Here is a 12225-nt window from a genome sequence, read left to right as displayed (position 1 = left end):
TTGTTATGTTCTCTCTTCTGCAGCTCTCAGGCTTGTCAGATGTCGCGCGCCTAACGTCTCGCCGGCAAGAATGACGCGCGGACACCAGGATCCTTCTGCAATAAAGTGTTTATTGCATCTTGAAGAGGAGAGAGTGAGCCCCAGAATGGCACTGCTTTAATACATCCTAATGTGGCGTGTCCACGCCTGATTGGTCGCTTACCCATGATATCATTGGCACGCCCCGGGGTGGGCAAAGACTTGGCGTGAACACGCTCTTGCACATGCGCACACAGCTAGTTTCCTGGAAGGAAGTCAGGCTGGTGCAGCAGAAGCCAGCGCCATCTTGTAATGGCGAATGCTATCACGGCTTTCCACAGTCAGATGCTCTTTTCCCAGCATGGCAGCTCTATCCTCCTCCAACCCCTTCATCCTTTGCCTGGAAATCCTAAAAGCCCTGTATCTGTCTCTCTACCCAGCCCTTGACCTCTCGCAACTTTATTTACCCATCAAAACCAACCGGTGGCAGGTACCCTCAGCAGCTTAGGTGAGGAATCTCATGCCGTTTGGGGGATCCAATTAACACAATACAAACATTAGATCAAATCTACAACAGCCTCCCAGAGCCAGATCCAGGGCATTGAGTTGGCGGTTCTCAACATCTCCCCCATCTATGAGCTGCTGGAATGTGTGAAGGCACTGGTCCTAACAGATCCAGAATAGGTAGTGCGGCAGAAGCCAGAGGTCTGGAAGCAGACCAATGATTTACTGCAATGAACATTTGTAAGTAAAGATGTGTAGAGAAAAGGTAAACTGTGTGACATAGTACAGCTTCTATGACAAAATGATTTTTATTCTCCCTTATTTTATTTCCTTTAGTAGGGGAAGGTTGCAAGGGTAGAGAGTAAATATGAAAGGGCAGGGAGATAAATGGGAGTAGGGTACATGAAGTAAAATTCACAGAGTCAATGAAAAGTTAAAAAATAAAGAAAAAACTGCCATTTTTTGAAGCAAACATGTCTGAATGAATATTATCCAGAAAAAAATATGAACTATTTAACAGGATTTATAAGTACATTCAACAAACTCTGCCTAGAAGGTAATGAAATTAAAGATAAAAGCCATAATTAATAGGAATATCTAAACCGTATACATAATATGTCAGATTTTTCCTGCTCTCAACTTTCAATCCATCTGTTTCAGCATGTATATTGACTCTACAAGTCACAATTCAGATTTTTCTTTTGATTTCTTAATTATCAGTCTTCATTGGCAACTTGCGTGGATTTAGAATCCCCTAGGAGACATTTCTCTGGGGACGTTTGCATAAGGGTAGAGCTGAAGAAGGATAAGACCCACTCTGTATGATCACGGCGAGCCACGCGCCCGGCGGTGATAAGACCCACTCTGAATGTAGTTGGCTGCTAGGAACCCATGAGCTGGGGTAAGGGTCTTGGACTTCAGCAGGCAGCAGCCTTTTGACCTGGTGAGCTATTAGCAAGTCGGTGCTGCACACGCCAGCCATCAAGCCAAGTAAGTCACCTGTATCTAAGCTTCTGCCACCATGGAGAACTATATCACCTCAAACCATGAGCCAAAATAAATGTCTCTACTTGTTTCATTTGTTTGTTTATTTGGGTGATTGGTTGGTTGTTTTTCGGTCTGGTTGTTTGCTCATACTGAAAAGTAAGCAGAGTTAAGTCCTGCCTTACATTGTCATCTATGTCCTGGGCCTTTGGCTTTTTAAGAAATCCTCTTCCAAAGGAATTCAGATCCTTTCTCAACTTGATTCTTTGGCCCAAATTCAAGATGTGACTTAAAAAACGAAGGGTTTATTTCAACTCACCTAGGGAACGTAGTTAACCGTGGTAGGAAGGCATACCATGAGAGCGAGGAGGTGTACTCAGCATGCTGCAGAGGACCAGAATGCACTCTGGAGTCCGGAAGTTCAGTCAGGCTCTGCCAATCAGAGCCTGCTCTTCCATGATTCTTCCTCCAGCTTCCCTCCATGTCTGGAAGGTTCTGCAGTACACCAAAACTGCAGCTCTGGCTAGAGACTGAGTGTTCAAACACATGGGCCTTTGACTGACAATTGTTATTAAAATAATAACAGTGGTTATGCCCTACTGAAGACCATTCTGATGAGTTAATCTTCTTTCTCATTCCTATGACCCGGGTTTCTCCCTACTTGTAGTTCTTCCTTCCTCTAACTCACTGTTCCCTTCTATTCCACTATTTATCTTATAAATGCAAGAAGAGAGAACGAATGATTTTGGGTAGGAAGATATTTTTTCTTTTGGGTAAAGGCTAGGTGAGACACTACAGCACTGCTTTAGTTGCAGTGTTCAAAATTTAGTGATCTGCCCACATGGCCAGGGATCAGTTATGTTGAGCAGGTTCACTGACCAGATGGTGAACAAATACCTGTGATGAACAGCCCAGGCAGCCCATGTACAATTCTCTTCCCTCCATTTTCCCCTTTGGTTCTACAGTAGGGATGCTTTATAATGGGAACAAAAGAATTGCAGAATGGCCTTGGAATGTTTATATTTTATTATTATAGTTAGGATAAAGATATTACTATATTTGACATGGAATGAAAGTTGAATGTTTCCACACATTAACTATTATTGTTCCCTTAATAAATGAATGACATTTATATATTTTCCCCTTCCATGAAGGTAGAAAACTCTTGGTAAGCGAGGGCTTCAGTAGTTTTTCAGACCCTCCCCCCCCCCAACTTGATGAGAGGTGAAAGAGATATTAAACCCAAGAAGTTTTTACTCCAGATCAGACTTACAACCACAACAGGCCATTGAGTCTGGAAGAGTGTTTGGAATGTGGTACATGAAACTACAGTCATGAGATTTTGGAGCATGCGAACAATAAGCTGGTATTCATGTGATCACAATGTTAGCCAACAGACACAAGACATCTCTACTTTCCATATACTATGCTCTAAGTGTTGGAACAACCGCTATGGCAATGGTGATGAAATTGACTTTATCTCTGACTCTATGAAGACGATCCAATATTCTTCCTCCATACACTTTTAAGTTTTCCAGCTAAGAAATGTTCACTGCTGGGATTCAAGTATGTTCAGGAAAAGACTCTGGGATGTTGGTTTGTGGTATCTGGTTAAGGCTTTTAGTAAATCTTAACCGAGCTTTTGAGGTCTGGGTCATCCTTCATGAAGACTTAGTCTTCAGGTACTTACTTAGACATCTTTCCAAGCTGCTGGCTGCTGCAAACTTCTGGATCATGTGGTGAAGCATTGCTCACTTAATAAAAGCATCAGTAACGTCAGAGCTCCTCTCTGAGCTCCCCATTGCACTAGCCATTCTACCACCTCCAGTTCTTTCTGCTGCTTGCCCGAGGGGATCATGGTACCTCACTCAGTTCAAGAGCATACACTGACACTTCCAACTCACTATGCTGCTGTTTTTTTTTCCTAAAATGTCATTCTAATCTTTGTACATACCTTGTCTTACCTGATCCCCATCCAGTTGCTAACTCCTATACAATTTAAGTCCTCAGACCCCATAAAATTTTGACCAACAATCTTCTAGAAATTTCTCTGCAGCATGATTTGACCACATAGTCTCTGCCTGTTCTGCCAGCTGTCTTTAGAATTCTTGGAGAGCAAGAAACTGCACCTTATTAATTTTGCTGTTGTATCATTGTGATTCATGAATATTCATATTGATAAAAAGAAAAGTTAAGACAAAATTTTAATTTATTCTGTTGGTCTTTGTTAAATGAATGGATACACATACATGTATGAGTATTTTCCTGGGTATTTTGTTCTTGTCCTTTTATGGTAATATGTTTATTTCTACCCAGTTGTAGCAAAAGTCCAGTTTTGGGGGTAATATGGCTGTCCACTGTCATTTAAAATTTGGACCACTTTCTGTTTTTTTTTTAAATAAATATTTCTATTAATTATTGAGATTTTTGTAGAATGTAGTTTGATCATAATCAACCTGCTATTCTCCTCCCTCTAAACTTTTCCTAGGTACATTCCCATCGCCTTATCCCTCAATGGCATATCCTTTTATTTTGTTTTTGTTTGTTTGTTTGTTTTGTTAATACTCCATTGACTGTACTGACTGGTTTGATCTTATGAAGGTCTTGTGTATTCCACCAGAGTCTCTGAGTACAGTGATACCACTACTTCAGATACTGTTTTGCTTCTGTCCTCTGCTTCCTGCCATCTTTTAATTTTGTCTTCCATTCTGGTCCCTGAGTCTTGTAGAGGTGATGTTATTATAAAAGTTCCATTTGTGACTGATCATATGGAAGTCATTTTTCTCTGCACTTTGACCGGTTATGAGCTTCTGTGTCAAACACTATCTACTGCACAATGAAACTTCTCCCTTGAGGTCTGAAAACTGAATAATGTATAGGTAGGAAGATATGAATTTAAAGGACATTTGATACTATGTCCATTCAGCAAAATAATAGTTAGAGGTTCACACCTGGGGCCTGTGAGCTTGCAACCATGGGTCTTTGACTAGTTTTGCCGTTCCAGGCATGTTTCTTCCTGTGGTGCAGGCCATAAGTCCAGTGAGAATGCAGTTGGTTATACTCACAGCATTCAAGCCTCTATTTTACACCCATATGCACATCTTGCCATGCCAGTTCAGGTCACAGCCAGATCAGATTATTGGTGATGCTACCCCCCATCCACCCTTACCCCCAGCCCTGCCACCCCCCCACAACCTCCCAACCCTCTACCTTCTGCACCTCCCTACCCCTCCCACCCCCGTTCTCACACCAGATTGTTTACCTTCTAGTACCATGAGAGCTAGCTAGTGTAGCTAGTGGGCAGGAAGGTTCCTGGTCAATACTGACCTGATTTCTCCATGTCCTGTGAACCATGTGTTTGGTGCCTTTAGACATGGGGTCATCGGGTTCTAATTGCCAACTAAGAGCAACAGCCATAGTCTACATTGTTTTGGGGATGTCTGTGACAACGTTCCCTGATCGTACCCTCAAGGGGCAGGAGGTATCTCACCTGAAACTGCATTTTTCTTCCTCCCTCCCTCCCTCCTTCCCTCCCTCCCTCCCTCCCTCCCTCCCTCCCTCCCTCCTTCCTTCCTTTTCTTCCTTTTCTTTTCTTTCTTTATTTGTAGCCTATGACTTCTGGGATAAGCATAGATCTCTTTGTAGGACATCCAATTAAACTCTGCACATGAATATGAATATGTAGCTTGCATATAGTAGATTTCCATGTGGATTTTTTAAAACATCTTTAGAATTACTTATCCTTTCCCTATGTCCTCTGCTCTGACCTCCCATTGATGTGTTTTTCTTAGCAAACCTGTTGCAGAGAGAACTTTATAGACCTTTTATTTCTGTCCCTTTCAGTGAAAAATTGCAAAAAACCTATTTCAATTCAGCACATACCAATACTCTCTGGATCTAATTTTAATTGTCCCCGAATTTTATACCGTAAACCCCAAACTTTTTTTTTCTGATGTGACTGTTCTTTTAGTATTCCAGATTCCGGTGCTTCAGTTATAGCTTGAAATTAAATTTATTCATGACTTCGTTGTGTAAGTGGCTGTGTTGAGACGGTGCCTAGGTGAGAAAAGCCAAGTCAATTTCTTATGAATGGGAACTTGAGCTGACTTCATACTCCCTGGCTTACTGTTTCTAAGGGCAAAATTCCATTCTCCCAGCTGAAGCCCCTGTTTCCCTGTTTCTGCAGGCAATGCATATTTCAGGGAGCCTGTCAAATACCAAGACGGAGCAATGAGAACTCTCTCTGAGTAGGAAAAAAGAAACCCAAGGAAGCCTTTCACATCCCAAATTCAAATACAAATGCGACGCATGGGAAATCTCAGCCACCTTAGGACCCAGAGCCAACTCTGTCACCGATGAAATGTAGTAGACCTTGCAGGAAGCTCAAATCCTTTATAAGTAAGTTCTTGGTGCAGAATCACAGGTGTTCTGATTTCAAATCTTACCATTCTGAAGTTTGCATGTTGCAAGTGCACTTATACAAAGATTTAAATTGTAAAATATGTGGGGATGCTATCTAGCGGGATGTGGGGAACAGCCATGAGAGCACACGCCTAGTATTTATATTTGGCTCCTGACTCTGCGACTCATAAGCTGTGGGCCTAGAGCCAGAGAAATTCAATTGTGTTTAAAGCCAGAGGAAAAGCTGAGAATCTCATCGCTATCTCTTGGGTTGCACTTCGATTGGAAGAAGAGTGCTCTCTTTGTAAGCCTTTCTATCCATACCCAAGATGACATACCTGGACCCTCAACCTAGAACTGTCAGCCTTGATTGATCCTGGGCTGGGAAGCAGGGATGTTTCTGTTTCTGGCTGTTTGCACAGCATCTGTGTGGCAGCCAGGACAGCTGGGCCCTTAATAAATGCTTTGGTTGATGTTTCCCTTTCCATGCCAACAGCTCAAATGGGCAATGTACAAGCACGGGGGCTTCCATATCACTTGGCGGCTGTTGGGAAAATCCACCTCCTCTCATTTCAGGACTCAGGACATTTTTATAGCAATTGCTGGCAGGGTGGCAATATTGGAAATAATGAAGTATGCAGCATCCCATTTCTCAAAAAGCCACTTTGCTGTCACACCCTGTAATCCCTGCAATGCGTGGGCCAGGGAAATCAGCTGTGACTTTATGTTGCTGTGAAACTGGGAGCTGGGAGGAGCTGCCGCCTGTTCTTTTTTTTTATGTATTTTTGTTGATATATTTTTTCTTTTTTTTTTATTAACTTGAGTGTTTCTTATTTACATTTCGAGTGTTATTCCCTTTCCCGGTTTCCAGGCAAACATCCCCCTCCCCCATCCCCTTCTTTATGGGTGTTCCCTCCCCATCCTCCCCCCATTGCCGCCCTCCCCCCAACAATCACATTCACTGGGGGTTCAGTCTTAGCAGGACCAAGGGCTTCCCCTTCCACTGGTGATCTTACTAGAATATTCATTGCTACCTATGAGGTCAGAGTCCAGGGTCAGTCCATGTATAGTCTTTAGGTACTGGCTTAGTCCCTGGAAACTCTGGTTGATTGGCATTGTTGTTCATAAGGGGTATCAAGCTCCTTCAAGCTCTTCGAGTTCTTTCTCTGATTCCTTCAACAGGGGTCCCGTTCTCAGTTCAGTGGTTTGCTGCTGGCATTCGCCCCTGTATTTGCTGTATTCTGGCTGTGTCTCTCAGGAGCGATATACATCCGGCTCCTGTCGGCCTGCACTTCTTTGCTGCATTCATCTTGTCTAATTGGATGGCTGTATATGTATGGGCCACATGTGGGGCAGGCTCTGAATGGTGTTCCTTCTGTGTCTGTTTTAATCTTTGCCTCTCTATTCCCTGCCAAGGATATTCTTGTTCCCCTTTTAAAGAAGGAGTGAAGCATTCACATTTTGATCATCTGTCTTGAGTTTCATTTGTTCTAGGCATCTAGGGTAATTCAAGCATTTGGGCTAATAGCCACTTATCAGTGAGTGCATACCATGTATGTCTTTCTGTGTTTGGGTTAGCTCACTCAGGATGATATTTTCCAGTTCCAACCATTTGCCTATGAATTTCATAAAGTCGTTGTTTTTGATAGCTGAGTAATATTCCATTGTGTAGATGTACCACATTTTCTGTATCCATTCCTCTGTTGAAGGGCATCTGGGTTCTTTCCAGCTTCTGGCTATTATAAATAAGGCTACAATGAACATAGTGGAGCACGTGTCTTTTTTATATGTTGGGGCATCTTTTGGGTATATGCCCAAGAGAGGTATAGCTGGATCCTCAGGCAGTTCAATGTCCAATTTTCTGAGGATCCTCCAGACTGATTTCCAGAATGGTTGTACCAGTTTGCAATCCCACCAAAAATGGAGGAGTGTTCCTCTTTCTCCACATCCTCGCCAGCATCTGTTGTCCCCTGAGATTTTGATCTTAGCCATTCTCACTGGTGTGAGGTGAAATCTCAGGGTTGTTTTGATTTGCATTTCCCTTATGACTAAAGATGTTGAACATTTCTTTAGGTGTTTCTCAGCCATTCGGCATTCCTCAGCTGTGAATTCTTTGTTTAGCTCTGAGCCCCATTTTTTAATAGGGTTATTTGTTTCCCTGCGGTCTAACTTCTTGAGTTCTTTGTATATTTTGGATATAAGGCCTCTATCTGTTGTAGGATTGGTAAAGATCTTTTCCAAATCTGTTGGTTGCCGTTTTGTCCTAACCACAGTGTCCTTTGCCTTACAGAAGCTTTGCAGTTTTATGAGATCCCATTTGTCGATTCTTGATCTTACAGCGTAAGCCATTGGTGTTTTGTTCAGGAAATTTTTTCCAGTGCCCATGTGTTCCAGATGCTTCCCTAGTTTTTCTTCTATTAGTTTGAGTGTGTCTGGTTTGATGTGGAGGTCCTTGATCCACTTGGACTTAAGCTTTGTACAGGGTGATAAGCATGGATCGATCTGCATTCTTCTACATGTTGACCTCCAGTTGAACCAGCACTATTTGCTGAAAATGCGATCTTTTTTCCATTGGATGGTTTTGGCTCCTTTGTCAAAAATCAAGTGACCATAGGTGTGTGGGTTCATTTCTGGGTCTTCAATTCTATTCCATTGGTCTATCTGTCTGTCTCTGTACCAATACCATGCAGTTTTTATCACTATTGCTCTGTAATACTGCTTGAGTTCAGGGATAGTGATTCCCCCTGAAGTCCTTTTATTGTTGAGGATAGCTTTAGCTATCCTGGGTTTTTTGTTATTCCAGATGAATTTGCAAATTGTTCTGTCTAACTCTTTGAAGAATTGGATTGGTATTTTGATGGGGATTGCATTGAATCTGTAGATCGCTTTTGGTAAAATGGCCATTTTTACTATATTAATCCTGCCAATCCATGAGCATGGGAGATCTTTCCATCTTCTGAGGTCTTCTTCAATTTCCTTCTTCAGTGTCTTGAAGTTCTTATTGTACAGATCTTTTACTTGCTTTGTTAAAGTCACTCCGAGGTACTTTATATTATTTGGGTCTATTATGAAGGGTGTCGTTTCCCTAATTTCTTTCTCGGCTTGTTTCTCTTTTGTATAGAGGAAGGCAACTGATTTATTTGAGTTAATTTTATACCCAGCCACTTTGCTGAAGTTGTTTATCAGCTTTAGTAGTTCTCTGGTGGAACTTTTGGGATCACTTAAATATACTATCATATCATCTGCAAATAGTGATATTTTGACTTTTTCTTTTCCGATCTGTATTCCCTTGACCTCCTTTTGTTGTCTGATTGCTCTGGCTAGAACTTCAATAACTATATTGAATAAGTAGGGAGAGAGTGGGCAGCCTTGTCTAGTTCCTGATTTTAGTGGGATTGCTTCAAGTTTCTCTCCATTTAGTTTAATGTTAGCAACTGGTTTGCTGTATATGGCTTTTACTATGTTCAGGTATGGGCCTTGAATTCCTATTCTTTCCAGGACTTTTATCATGAAGGGGTGTTGAATTTTGTCAAATGCTTTCTCAGCGTCTAATGAAATGATCATGTGGTTTTGTTCTTTCAGTTTGTTTATATAATGGATCACGTTGATGGTTTTCCGTATATTAAACCATCCCTGCATGCCTGGGATGAAGCCTACTTGGTCATGGTGGATGATTGTTTTGATGTGCTCTTGGATTCGGTTTGCCAGAATTTTGTTGAGTATTTTTGCATCGATATTCATAATGGAAATTGGTCTGAAGTTCTCTTTCTTTGTTGTGTCTTTGTGTGGTTTAGGTATAAGAGTAATTGTGGCTTCGTAGAAGGTATTCGGTAGTGATCCATCTGTTTCAATTTTGTGGAATAGTTTGGATAATATTGGTATGAGGTCTTCTATGAAGGTTTGATAGAATTCTGCACTAAACCCGTCTGGACCTGGGCTCTTTTTGGTTGGGAGACCTCTAATGACTGCTTCTATTTCCTTAGGAGTTATGGGTTTGTTTAACTGGTTTATCTGTTCCTGATTTAACTTCGGTACCTGGTATCTGTCTAGGAAATTGTCCATTTCCTGAAGATTTTCAAGTTTTGTTGAATATAGGTTTTTATAGTAAGATCTGATGATTTTTTGAATTTCCTCTGAATCTCTTGTTATGTTTCCCTTTTCATTTCTGATTTTGTTAATTTGGACGCACTCTCTGTGTCCTCTCGTTAGTCTGGCTAAGGGTTTATCTATCTTGTTGATTTTCTCAAAGAACCAACTTTTGGTTCTGTTGATTCTTTCTATGGTCCTTTTTGTTTCTACGTGGTTGATTTCAGCTCTGAGTTTGATTATTTCCTGCCTTCTACTCCTCCTGGGTACATTTGCTTCTTTTTGTCCTAGAGCTTTTAGGTGTGCTGTCAAGCTGCTGACATATGCTCTTTCCTGTTTCTTTCTGCAGGCACTCAGCGCTATGAGTTTTCCTCTTAGCACAGCTTTCATTGTGTCCCATAAGTTTGGGTATGTTGTACCTTCATTTTCATTAAATTCTAAAAAGTTTTTAATTTCTTTCTTTATTTCTTCCTTGACCAGGTTATCACTGAGTAGAGCATTGTTCAATTTCCAAGTATATGTGGACATTCTTCCTTGATTGTTAATGAAGATCAGTTTTAGGCCGTGGTGGTCCGATAGCACGCATGGGATTATTTCTATCTTTCTGTACCTGTTGAGGCCCGTTTTTTGACCAATTATATGGTCAATTTTGGAGAAAATACCATGAGGAGCTGAGAAGAAGGTATATCCTTTTGCTTTAGGATAGAATGTTCTATAAATATCCGTTAGGTCCATTTGGCTCATGACTTCTCTTGGTCTGTCTACATCTCTGTTTAATTTCTGTTTCCATGATCTGTCCATTGAAGAGAGTGGGGTGTTGAAATCTCCCACTATTATTGTGTGAGGTCCAATGTGTGTTTTGAGCTTTAGTAAGGTTTCTTTTACATATGTAGGTGCCCTTGTATTTGGGGCATAGATATTTAGGATTGAGAGTTCATCTTGGTGGATTTTTCCTTTGATGAATATGAAGTGTCCTTCCTTATCTTTTTTGATGACTTTTAGTTGAAAATTGATTTTATTTGATATTAGAATGGCTACTCCAGCTTGCTTCTTCTGACCATTTGCTTGGAAAGTTGTTTTCCAGCCTTTCACTCTGAGGTAGTGTCTGTCTTTGTCTCTGAGGTGTGCTTCCTGTAGGCAGCAGAATGCAGGGTCCTCGTTGCGTATCCAGTTTGTTAATCTATTTCTTTTTATTGGGGAGTTGAGCCCATTGATGTTGAGAGATATTAAGGAATAGTGATTATTGCTTCCAGTTTTATTCATATTTGGATGTGAGGTTATGTTTGTGTGCTTTCTTTCTCTTTGTTTTGTTGCCAAGATGATTAGTTTCTTGCTTCTTCTAGGGTATAGCTTGCCTCCTTATGTTGGGCTTTACCATTTATTATCCTTTGTAGTGCTGGATTTGTAGAAAGATATTGTGTAAATTTGGTTTTGTCATGGAATATCTTGGTTTCTCCATCTATGTTAATTGAGAGTTTTGCAGGATACAGTAACCTGGGCTGGCATTTGTGTTCTCTTAGGGTCTGTATGACATCAGTCCAGGATCTTCTGGCCTTCATAGTTTCTGGCGAGAAGTCTGGTGTGATTCTGATAGGTCTGCCTTTATATGTTACTTGACCTTTTTCCCTTACTGATTTTAATATTCTTTCTTTATTTTGTGCATTTGGTGTTTTGACTATTATGTGACGGGAGGTGTTTCTTTTCTGGTCCAATCTATTTGGAGTTCTGTAGGCATCTTGTATGCCTATGGGTATCTCTTTTTTTAGGTTAGGGAAGTTTTCTTCTATGATTTTGTTGAAGATATTTACTGGTCCTTTGAGCTGGGAGTCTTCACTCTCTTCTATACCTATTATCCTTAGGTTTGATCTTCTCATTGAGTCCTGGATTTCCTGTATGTTTTGGACCAGTAGCTTTTTCTGCTTTACATTATCTTTGACAGTTGTTTCAATGATTTCTATGGAATCTTCTGCTCCTGAGATTCTCTCTTCCATCTCTTGAATTCTGTTGGTGAGGCTTGTATCTACAGCTCCTTGTCTCTTCTTTTGGTTTTCTATATCCAGGGTTGTTTCCATGTGTTCTTTCTTGATTGCTTCTATTTCCATTTTTAATTCCTTCAATTGTTTGATTGTGTTTTCCTGGAATTCTTTCAGGGATTTCTGCGATTCTTTCAGGGATTTTTGCGATTCCTCTCTGAAGGCTTCTACTTGTTTATTAATGTTTTCCTGTGTTTCC

This window comes from Rattus norvegicus, chromosome 14, assembly GCF_021556685.1.
Source record: "Rattus norvegicus strain SHRSP/BbbUtx chromosome 14, alternate assembly SHRSP_T2T, whole genome shotgun sequence".
In the NCBI taxonomy this organism is placed as follows: Eukaryota; Metazoa; Chordata; class Mammalia; order Rodentia; family Muridae; genus Rattus; species Rattus norvegicus.
Note: the sequence above shows the minus strand (reverse complement) of the source record.